Source organism: Halichoerus grypus, chromosome 7 (assembly GCF_964656455.1).
Source record: "Halichoerus grypus chromosome 7, mHalGry1.hap1.1, whole genome shotgun sequence".
NCBI classification, from domain to species: domain Eukaryota; kingdom Metazoa; phylum Chordata; class Mammalia; order Carnivora; family Phocidae; genus Halichoerus; species Halichoerus grypus.
Window position 1 is genome coordinate 105,688,534 of NC_135718.1, and position 11,360 is coordinate 105,699,893.

The following is an 11,360-nucleotide window of genomic DNA, read 5'->3' on the forward strand; positions in this document are numbered from 1 at the left end:
TGATACTGTGCTTGTGTGTGTGTGTGTGTGCGTGCACTCTTGTATTGTCTCTGTATGTGACAAGAAAATATCGAAGGCTGATCCCATGACTCTCTTCCATTCCATGGAGGGCCTGAAGTGTGCACACTGGCAACTCTAACATGGGCCTAGATGCTATAAAATTTCAGTTGGACCGTGAAGATGTATAGGAGGGTACAGGCCTTCTAGATGGAGGAAACTTTGTATGCCAAGGCACAAATATACAGTGAAGCTTCGCTGTTTATGGGAAATATTTCACTAATTAGTTAATTCATTCATTTCTTTAATATTTTTTCAAAGGTTTTATTTATTTGAAAGAGAGTGAGTGAGCACGAGCAGGTGAGAAGGGCGGAGGGAGAGGGAGAAGCAGACTCCCCGCTGAGCAAGGAGCCTCACACAGGGCTCCATCCCAGGATCCTGAGATCATGACCTGAGCCGAGGGCAGACACTTAACCGACTGAGCCACCCTGGTGCCCCTCATTCCTTTAATATTTATAGAGTACTTCCTTTGTGACAAATACTGCCCTAGACCCTGGAGATACAGCACTAGACAGGAAAAATCTTTGCTCTCATGAGGCTTTCATTCTAAGAGGCAAGGGGATAGATAGTAAAAAAAAAATCAATTAGATAATTTGAGATAGTGGTAGGTATTGTGAAGAAAACAAAGGGTGATATAAAGCATGAGTGGGGTTGAAAACAGTGTGGTCAAGGAGGAGTTTGGTTTGACTTGAGAATAGAGGTCTATGATAGGACTGTGGGATAGAAAACTGGAAAAGTCTTATATTGGGGATGCCATGAAACACCTTGAATGTCAGGCCTGCTAAGTCTTTTGGGGAATTTCTAGAAAACAATAAGTACTTTAATTCTCAAAGAAGTGAGAGTTGGTGCTCGCTTTCCTGACCAAGGGTCTTTTCCAGAACCATGTGTAGAAACACACTTGTACCCACACTTGACAGCTAAGTGGAAATGGTCATTCTATATTTGGACACTGTTGCATCTTGAGTCATTATTTAACTTTATTCAATTTCCAAATGCCCAAGAGGCTAATTTTGATGTGCTCATCCAGGAAGTCTTTAAGAATTTTTCTTAGTTGCTTATAAAGTAGTTTCAAATCACATTTAACTTCAGTTTATTATTTTTCCTGTTTTACTAATGTTGTCTCTCATTGAAGTCTGTGCACACAGGAATCTATAAGATTCAACCACTTTTTAGTTGTTTTTGTCAAAATGACCAAGTATAGTTTTGAAAAAATAAACGTGTCATTTCTTTACTTCTATACCTAAAAAAGAGTCAAAATGGATTTATCTCATACATTCTCAGCTATATGATTTTTCATTCAATGCAAATTCAGAATATTTTGGCTCACAGGGAGAATTTTTTTTTTTTTTTTTTTTTTTAAGATTTTATTTATTTATTTGAGAGAGAGAATGAGAGACAGAGAGCATGAGAGGGAGGAGGGTCAGAGGGAGAAGCAGACTCCCTGCCGAGCAGGGAGCCCGATGCGGGACTCGATCCCGGGACTCCAGGATCATGACCTGAGCCGAAGGCAGTCGCTTAACCAACTGAGCCACCCAGGCGCCCAACACAGGGAGAATTTTTAAGGAAAGTTTTAAGCATGTGAGCTGTAGTGGAAATTCTTGTTTTTTTTTTTTTTTTAAAGACTTATTTTAGAGAATGAGAACCTGAGCAGGGGGAGGGGCAGAAGGAGAGAGAAAAATCTCAAGCAGACTCCCTGCTGAGCATGGAGCCCAACATGGGGCTCAATCCCACAACCCTGATATTATGACCTGAACTGAAATCAAGACTAACCGACTGAGCCACCCAGGTGCCCAGAAACTCCTGTTATCTTAATCAGTGATTTTTTTTTTCTTGATACAAAAACTATTCTTTGAACAATACTAGCTTTTTTTGTAGCTCTAAACATCTGTACTTCTAGAAGATCTTGCAGTTTGGAAGTCTGATAAGATAGCGATCTGGAGTATGTCTTATGAGAAGAAAAGAGTTTGCATAAACAAAGCTAAATGATAGCAAAGAAATAGGCAATACTGAACTCACTTGCTGACAGTGTGGTAGGAAGGACAGGCCTGAGAATGGAGGAGTTAGGGCTGGATTGTGGATGATATTACAGATTAGAAACAAGAGAAAAACATGAAAACAAAGCAAATGGGGTAGAAGTGGTTTTTTTTTCAGTGTTTGATAAGGATACACTGTCCCGTGAAATCAAGCCATAGGCCCACAATTGTCAATTTTGACAGTTTTATAGAAACATCACTTATAAAATGGGACATTAAGTATAAGAAGGAAAAAAAGTTGTCATTGCTTTTTTTTTTAATATTCAGGCTCTTTATATTTCAATAATTTTATAGCTTTTCTTATGGATCCTGCATATTTTGGTTAGGGTTATTCCTATAGATTTCATGGCATGTATGTTGGTATTATTCAGAAAATTTTTTCTACTATCTCTTCTATTTCTTATTGGCATATTGACATTTTTTGATATTTTTCTTATATTTCACAGCCTTGCAGATTTCTGTTTAGAAAGATTTTACATGGCATTTTTTGATTTTCTTTTCCTTTCTTTCTTTCTTTTTTTTTAATAATCTTCGACAAAGCAGGAAAAAATATGCAATGGAAAAAGTCATTGCTTTTTTTTTTAAGGATTTTATTTAGTTGAGAGAGAGAGAGTACAGAAGGGAAAGGGAGAGAAAATCTGAAGCAGACTCTGCGCTGAGCATGGAGCCCGACTTGGGGCTCAGTCTCACGATTGCAAAATCATGACCTGCGCCGAAACCAAGAGTTGGGCGCTTAACTGATGGAGCCACCCAGGTGCCCCACTTTTTATGCATTTATAGAGGATACTCTTCAAAAAGCGATTAGACAAGGTTGAATATAAGGTTGCAACTATAGGTTGAGTGTAGCCCCCAAATTATTGTGCTGAGTTATTACCTGTCTTAATTTCATTAAGTTTATAAAATATTTTTTCAGAGTTTTTGAGACTGGGGGTGGATGATGGGAGATGTCATACAGCAGAGTTTACAGCAACCAGATCTTAGGGACTGGTTGCCAGGTAAGCAGTGAAGAGTCAGATAAAGAGAGAATCCTTTGTGCTGGGATTGCCATAACAAAATGTTGTAGATTGGATGGCTTAAACAACAGGAATTTATTTTCTCAGAGTTCTTGAGGCTAGAGCTCCGAGATCTAGGTTCTAGCTTGTTTGGTTTATGGTGAGAGCTCTCTTTTTGGCTGCCTTCTTGCTGTGTCCTCACGTGGGCTTTCCTTAGTGTATGTGCAGGGAGGGAGGGCAGGAGGGAGGGTGGAAAGAAAAAGAGAGCACACTAGCACTCTGGTGACTCTACCTGTAAGGACACTAATCCTGTTAGATCAGGGCCCCACCCTAATGACCCTAACTTGACTTGAATTACTTCCTCAGAGGCCCCCATCTCCAAATATAACCACACTGGGGGGTTAGAGCTTCAACATATGAATTTGGGGGGGGGCACAAACATGTAGTCCATAAAATAGAGTAGAAGGAATGACATATCTAACTGAAACAGAGAGTAGAACCGTTTTATTACAACTGGATAAGAAATTGGGTTCTGAGCTTCCTGGCACAGAAGGCCAAAGGGAAACACACTAGGCAGTGTGGATTTAAGTCAGTGGGTAATCTCTTCAACATCTTAAGTCTTATTCTATCTTAATTTGTAGTTTCTGTTTGTTAAAGCAGTGTCAGACATTGACTAGTAAGGGCAGGGGGTGGGGAGGAATGGGGTCTGGGGGCCAGAAAGTCTGTTGTACTTTGGATCACACTCTAGATTTTTTTTTTCCTACATAGAAGACTGATTTTAAACACTGATTTTATCCCTTGGAGCCTGGGTGGAAGATGTCACAAAGTGTAAGTTCTGGACTGGAGCTGGGTTTAATGACACCAGAACTAAAGATTGGGTTCTTCGAACTGTCAGCACATATGTAGGAGTAAAATGAAACAAGTGGAAAAGTCACAAATCCTGCAAGAAGATTGTTTTAAATATGAGAAGGATTTGTAAACCCTATTACTGGTTCAAATTCATAACATACTTTTTCCCCAAAATTGCTAAAGAATTTTATGTTAATTCCTTTTGTATTCAAGTGAATTTAAAATGATTTTAACCTGAAAATTACCAATATCTATGGGATAAATGGAGGCAGCTTATTGGTCACAAACTAAGGTTGGCATTTTTATTTTAGATGTTCTGTGTTGGTCAATGTAATGTACAAAGTGCAAAGGGTCACAAAATCATTTGAATGATGACTACATAAATCATTAATACTTAGTTCTTTTTTTTTTTTTAAAGATTTTAATTTATTTATTTGACAGAGAGATAGAGAGAGAGCACAAGTAGGCAGAGAGGCAGGCAGAGGGAGAGGGAGAAGCAGACTCTCCACTGAGCAGGGAGCCTGATGTGGGGCTCGATCCCAGGACCCTGGGATCATGACCTGAGCCGAAGGCAGCCGCTTAACCGACTGAGCCACCCAGGCGCCCCTAATACTTAGTTCTTAAATGGTTTGTGCCATTCTTCAATTCTTTTTTTCTTTCTAATCATGCCATACTATCTTTTTAAAAAAAAATCGAAATATAGTTGATACACAATGTTACATTTGTTTCAGGTATGTAACATAGTGATTCAACAACTGTATGTTATGCTATGCTCACAGCAAGTATAGCTATCATCTGTCACACAAACAACACTATTATAATACCATTGACTATATTCCCTATGCTATGCCTTTCATCCCCATGACTTATTCCATAATCGGAAGCCTATATCTTTCACCCATTTTGCCCACTCCCCCCCACACCTCCTCTTTGGCAACCACCAGTTAGTTCTCTCTATTTATGGGTCTATTTGTGCCATATTATCTTTAATTAAGTACAAAGACATTTCAGTTCACATCACCTAGAGATCATTTCAGGTACTCTTGTGTTTGGCTGCCAGTCTCTTGTCTCTCCTTCAGCAATATGAAGTGGATCCCTTTTCCTGAGGGAAGAGATCCTTGGTTTGTTACCTTTGCCAAAAATAAAAATATTGGAGAGCTGAGAGGCAAAGCTGTCACCTATGGCATCTTTCTCATGAACCACATCAAAAGAACCAGGATGGGGAGCACCTGGGTGGCTCAGTCGCTTAAGTGGCCAACTCTTGATTTAGGCTCAGGTCATGATCTCAGGGTTCTGAGATTGAGCCCCGCATCAGGCTCTGTGTTCAGTGGGTAGTCTGCTTGAGATTCTCTCCCTCTCCTCCCCTCTCTGTTCACACGCGCTGTCTCTCTAAAATAAATAAATAAATGTTTGTTGTTGTTGTTGTTGTTTTAAGAACTAGGCTATCTCTCTCTGTTGATTATTGCAGCAATTCTTTCCATGTTAGCACCTCTGGTCACTATATATAGGTCCCCAGTGTCAAACTTGATGAAATCAGTAATCTTGCCAGTCTCCCAATCAACCTAATGGTTTCATTTATCTTGATGAGGGATCAGGGTGATGGCTGGTGTGACTATCTGGGGTCACCAGATGAGGGATTCCTTTTGTGCCCTAAAAGACCTTTCTCACTTTGCACAATTTGTACTTGGCTTCCTAGGGTATAAAATAATGACAACTTTGGTGTCATAGATGAGATAGAAATTCTCTTCAGTGTTGTCAATGCCAGTAACATCTACTAAACCAGTAGGATAGGTTATATCAGTTTGGACCTTGCCATCAATCTTATTAGACTGCTGAATGCAGATCTTCTTCATTTCATCTCCTGTCAGAGCATACTTAAGTGTGTTCCTTGGAAAATGATGAGGTGAAGACATTCTCTCAGCTTGTGGGAACTGGTAGATGGACGAGGAGCAAACACACTGGTCAGATTATTAGCATCCGTTGCTTTGGAGCTGCAACACACTTCAGATTCTTCTTGGGACCATGAGCCATGGCTGTGCTAGTCATGAAAAGAGCGGTCTTCAATTCTTAGCTTGTGTTCAACCTGGTTCTTAAATCTACTTTGTTTTCTCAGAATGGTAGAAAGGGAAAAAATAATTCCTGATCATTAAGATCCTTTCAAAATGGAATAGTCAAGAATTTTCAGTGCCTAAAAGTATAACCAGAAAAACAAGTATAATATAAATGCAAATTGTTATTCCTTCATTCATCCTTTTGTTCATTGATAATGCCAATTTTTATTGAGTACCTTCTACATACTGGGATATTTATTAGGCTCTGGATGAAATGTGGTCTCTTGGAACCTCCGTGTTCTACTTCCATGTGGTACTGTGACAAGCTGCCATCCTAGAGATAAGTGCAAGTGCTACTGGAACACTTGTGGAGGTCACCTTTACTAGATGAGAAAATTTTGGTTGGTTCCTAGAGAAAATGGCCCATGGGGTGAAAGATGAATAGAAGCAAGCCATGGAAAGGCAGGGAATTCAGAGATGACATTCTATGCATGGGAGCTGCTGGTTCAAAATAGAGAGGCACAACTGAGTGATTCCTGAGCAAGTGACAAGTGGTCCAGAGGAGAGTCATGTGAGGTGAGAGAAAAGGTTAGGATAGAATGTTGCATGACATGCTAATTTGTCACTTTCTCCTAAAAGCTCTCCTAAATTGTTTCACTCAGGGGTTTTAACCATTGGATTGGGGTGATCAGATCTGTCTTTTTTTTTGAATGACGGTGCCAGTAAGACTGTGGCAAATGGATTGAGGGTGGGGTATGAGAATCATGGTCTGGGATCATGTTAGAAACTATTGCTGTAATCCAGGCAAGAAGCGAAGGGTCCTGTGCTAGACTGTTAAATATTTCCCAAAGACATAAAAACAAATCTCTTACACAATCCTGGGCCAGATGCTTTAAACAGTTATTTAGAGGAAAGCAGATAATATCTGCTTGCAGGCGGGTCTAGTTACTTTTTTTTCTTTCTTATTAGGAAAAAAAAAAAAAATAACCCGTCAATGCAATTTCGAAGCCATATGATATTTTCGAATTCCTGAAGAAAAAACAACAGATAAGCAGACATTAAATCATCCATGCTTACCAATAGTCTACTCCCTTTGCAGGCAACCCTATGCAGATTAATCAGAACCAAACCCATAAATTTTAATTGTAACGTATGTTCTGTCATCTGCCAATGTATTTTCAAGTCTGTGCAGGTATGATCATATGCCATGATGAACGAATGAACTGGAAGGATCAGTTATTGGATCTGGTCCCATGATTTATAATTTCCAAATCAACATGAAGAGAAAACAGCGGCATCAAACATCCATCTATGCTTGTACCAGGTCATACACTGTATTTCTATCCAAGTACAAGTTTCCATGGTAAACAGGGCAAGACTTGCCAACACTTCACAGGTTTCCAAAAAGCAGCTATGTCCCTCTTGGGAGAACTTTGTAACTGGAAAAGAAAATCTTCACGGATGAAATCTCAGCAAAATAAAGTCACAGACTATATTTCTGCAGCAGGCCTTTTGCCAAATGTCTCATCAACAAGTATGGTGCTGGCAGTGGCCCATCCTATGGTAGAGGTGGTAAAATGCTCCCGCCAAGCCTTGTTTTCATTTGCTCACAGCTTCCTAGGGGGAAAAAAAAAACTTACTTTGAGTTGGAATTTTCCATGTTTTATTCCAGTCCAAAGGTGACTTAAAAAAATTAAAAAAAAAATTTTTTTTTTTTTAGAAAGTTGAATTAAAGTCAAGTGAAATTTGTAAAGTTTAGTCATTTGGGGAGCTATGTGTACACAAAGATCTCACTGGGTAACACCAAAAAATTACATTTTCCTTTTCCTTGTGACTTTTGGAAGACTAACTCTTTTTGGCTATTTCTTTTGAAAGGATTTAACCCTGTCTAAGTTACAGGGGCAGGAAACCAACCATTTTTGTAATTAACTCATACAGATTATTGCCCGTGAAGAACTAATAAAATAAGACTTTACATATTAAATCCACTAGTAGTTTAACAAAAATTTAGAATGTCCCCACATAGGGGTGCCTGGGTGGCTCAGTCAGTTAAATGTCTGCCTATAGCTCAGGTCATGATCTTCGGGTCCTGGGATCAAGCCCTGCATTGGGCTCTCTGCTCAGCTGGGAGTCTGCTTCTCCCTCTCACTATCCCTTTGTGCCCTCTCTCTCTCTCTCAAATAAATAAAAAAGGAATTTTTAGGAAAAAGGAATAAAAAGGAATTTTTCTTTAAAAAGAGGAATGTCCCCACATATATTTGATAGAAAAACTGTTTAAAAAGAATGAGTTTAATTCAATTAAATTCAACAAATCTACAAAGCACCGAGCACTAAGTGAGTGCTCAGCGTTAGAGGTCTATAAAGATGAATAAGGCAATTTCTGTCCTCAAGGAATGTATGATTTGGTAGTAGAGATAAGAGTAATAAAAATAGCACTAATTAAAGGCAGAATACAACAAATGTTAAAGTAGAGGTATAAGCAAAGTGATGTGGGACCACAGAAGTAGGAGAAGTTAATGCTGATTGGACAGTAGGAATAGTTTATTCTGGGTTTTGAAGGATTGAGGGTGGTAAAGATCAGTGAACTGGGAAGGATATTTCAGACTGGAGACTTGTGTGAGCACAGGGGTTGAGGTCAGGAGTGGGACCAGCCCGGGGCGTTGGAGTGTTGGATATGACTGAGGAAGGAGTAGAAAATAAATAGGAAAACTTAAAAAGGTAAGCTCTGAGTTTTTCAGTGGGTACGCCATTAGTATTTTGGGGTGCATGGCTCTTTGTCACCTCAGGGAGTGTGTATCCCTAGAACCAGCTTCCTCAAAGCCAGTCATGTCAGTTCAATCACTGGAAAGAACCCCCCCCCCAAACATTTTCAAACACCGCCCCTGGGGAAGGCAGTACCAGTTCTGTAGAGAATGACTCCAGAGGGGTTGGGGGATACCAACCTTGGGGCAGTCTTTAGTTCTGTAGGTGATAAGGGTCTCCTGAATGGCTCTGACCAGAGCGAGGGCATGCTCAAACTTGTGATTCAGGACCGTGACTTCTGGAGATTGAGTCAGAGGAGGGAAAAATTGGGAAGCAGGATAATCAGTTCAGTCTCTTGCCATAGTTTAGGCAAGAGTCAATGTGGACTCAAATTAGACAATTTCATCACTTTCATGCCTGAAAACATTAATAGACATTATTATTTTTTTGGCTTTTCCTCTTGACTCTGAAACTCCGTAGCTCTGCATTGCGAACTCTTTGTGCCGTGGCTACTCTCCTGTGTTTTTCTTTCCCCAAATTAATATCATATGGTAAATTCAGTGTCACAAAAACAAGATTTTTCAAGGGTGATCATAACACCCTTCCTACAACATACTTTCTAATTATAGAATAAACACATGGGGGATGGAAAGCTCTATTTAAAAAACAAGACCAAAAGAATGCTGTTTCTCTGTTTCATTTTAGAGAGTGTTTGGATTCCTTTACTTCTTGACTTTTTTTTTCCTCCCTTAATTCTTTTTTTTTTTTTTAAAGAAGACTCTGTTGACAGTGGATTGAATAGTTTTGAATCCCAGATGTCAGTGCCGTGGAAACTCAAAGTGAATAGGCAGATGGCGTCTGTCAGAAGCTCACTAGTTGCCAAAACAGAAGACGGTGCCCAAGGCAAGGGAGGCAAGGAGGTGGTGCCGCCGCCCTGATGTGCGCAGGGAATCCTTGAGACCCGGAGGGCAGGGCGGACGGAGAGCGCTAGTCTGCACGCCTCCCAAGGATGTCCTGACAACACAGCAGCTGTGGTCCCATCTCGTAATGCGTCCTTCTCTCCCAACTGCTGAAATATTGCTGCCTTCTGGTTTTCTCAAGGAACTTTGGAAGGGACTGCACTGACAGAAGTTCAACCACAGACATGTTATGCTTGAATTCTCCCTAAAAAACCCTCTTCAGGAAACGTTCAGGTGGTTTTTCATTTGACACAAAATGGGATTTCAAGCACATTAAAACAGCTGAAAACTTGTACCACGTCTGTGCAGAGGCCCAAAGACGAGATCACAAATTTGATCCTGATCTGATTCGTCAGTGAGTCTCTCATTCTCCAAACCTCAGTTTTGCAACTAGGGTTCCTGTTGGGGGGCTCCAGAACTGGCGTGGGCCCCTACTCAGATGTTCTGGGGCTATCTCCCCTTCAGGTTCCCTTGTGCAGAATTGTTAATCTTACTATTCATTGAGGAATATACTGAAAAAATAATGGTAACAGTGTTTTTGATTTTCCTGGTACTTTATATGTTATAAAGCATTTTTCTTGTTATAAAGCATTTATATATATACATATTGGCTTATTAAATTCTCTGAAGCTCGGACGATTAAGGGACTTACCCAAGGGCACAGAATGGAAAATCCAGAACTCCAGTCCAGGTCTTTTGATGCCGAGCCCATGCTTTTCCCTCTATAGTTTGCTGTTCAGTGACCAGCACTTTGATTCCCCTGCAGTGATGGTGAGGAGAGCCAGAACTTCTGAGCGATGAGATCTTCCAGTTCTCACCTAGGGTCGGCTGCTTTGAGTCATGAACATCAGTCCCATTGGCAGTTTCCAGCACCGTCTTTTCGAAATTGCTATTGACGGCACCTGCTTTTGTGTCTCATGACCCTCAGTGACAGGGAGTGCCAGGGGCCTCAGGCCCAGTTGCACGCAGTGACTCCGTGCTGGCCATGGTAACTCCCAGCTGCTCCTGTCAACAGCTTCTGAAAGGTCCTCCGGGTCATTCCCAAGTTGCTCGCTTCCTGGAGTCACTCCTTGGCAAGAAGACAGCACAGCATCACAACCTCAGCACCACCTCTAAGGGCACAGCTCTGCTGCTCCACAGCTCTTACTCTTGAAGCTCTTAACTTTGTCAAACTCGCCCCTAAAGTGACTTACGGGAGCAAGACTATGTAAGGGCCCATGACTTGATACTGCTAGCTTCTTGGGTTTTGCTGGACCATGAGACAGATCTGGGTCCACTGAATATCTGTTGGTTCAGAATGAGTGCCTTGATGTCCTTCTCTCACAAGTCACCTCTATGGCCCATGGCATCTCTCTGCACCTGCCCATTCTTTCCTTGTTGTGCATTTTTGTTAAATGAGTCCCACAGGCCACCCTAGGTATCTCCAAATTCTCAAGCTCTCATGATTTTCTAACCCTGGATTACGTAGAAACTCAAACATCATCCCCATAACCACTTAGCAATAATAATAAGGTAAGATTTATTTAGGGCTTACCATATGCCAAGACCCATTCTTTTTTTTTTTTTTTTAATTTTTTTATTATTATGTTAATCCCCATTCATTACATCATTAGTTTTAGATATAGTGTTCCATGATTCATTGTTTGTGCATAACACCCAGTGCTCCATGCAGAACGT

The 11,360-nt window shown here is 40.6% G+C and overlaps 1 pseudogene; it reads right to left on the reverse strand.

Annotated features, from left to right (window-relative positions):
* Nucleotides 1-5,328: 5,328 nt before the first annotated feature.
* Nucleotides 5,329-6,292, reverse strand: LOC144382657 (small ribosomal subunit protein eS4-like; annotated as a pseudogene).
* Between the last annotated feature and the right edge of the window lie 5,068 nt (nt 6,293-11,360).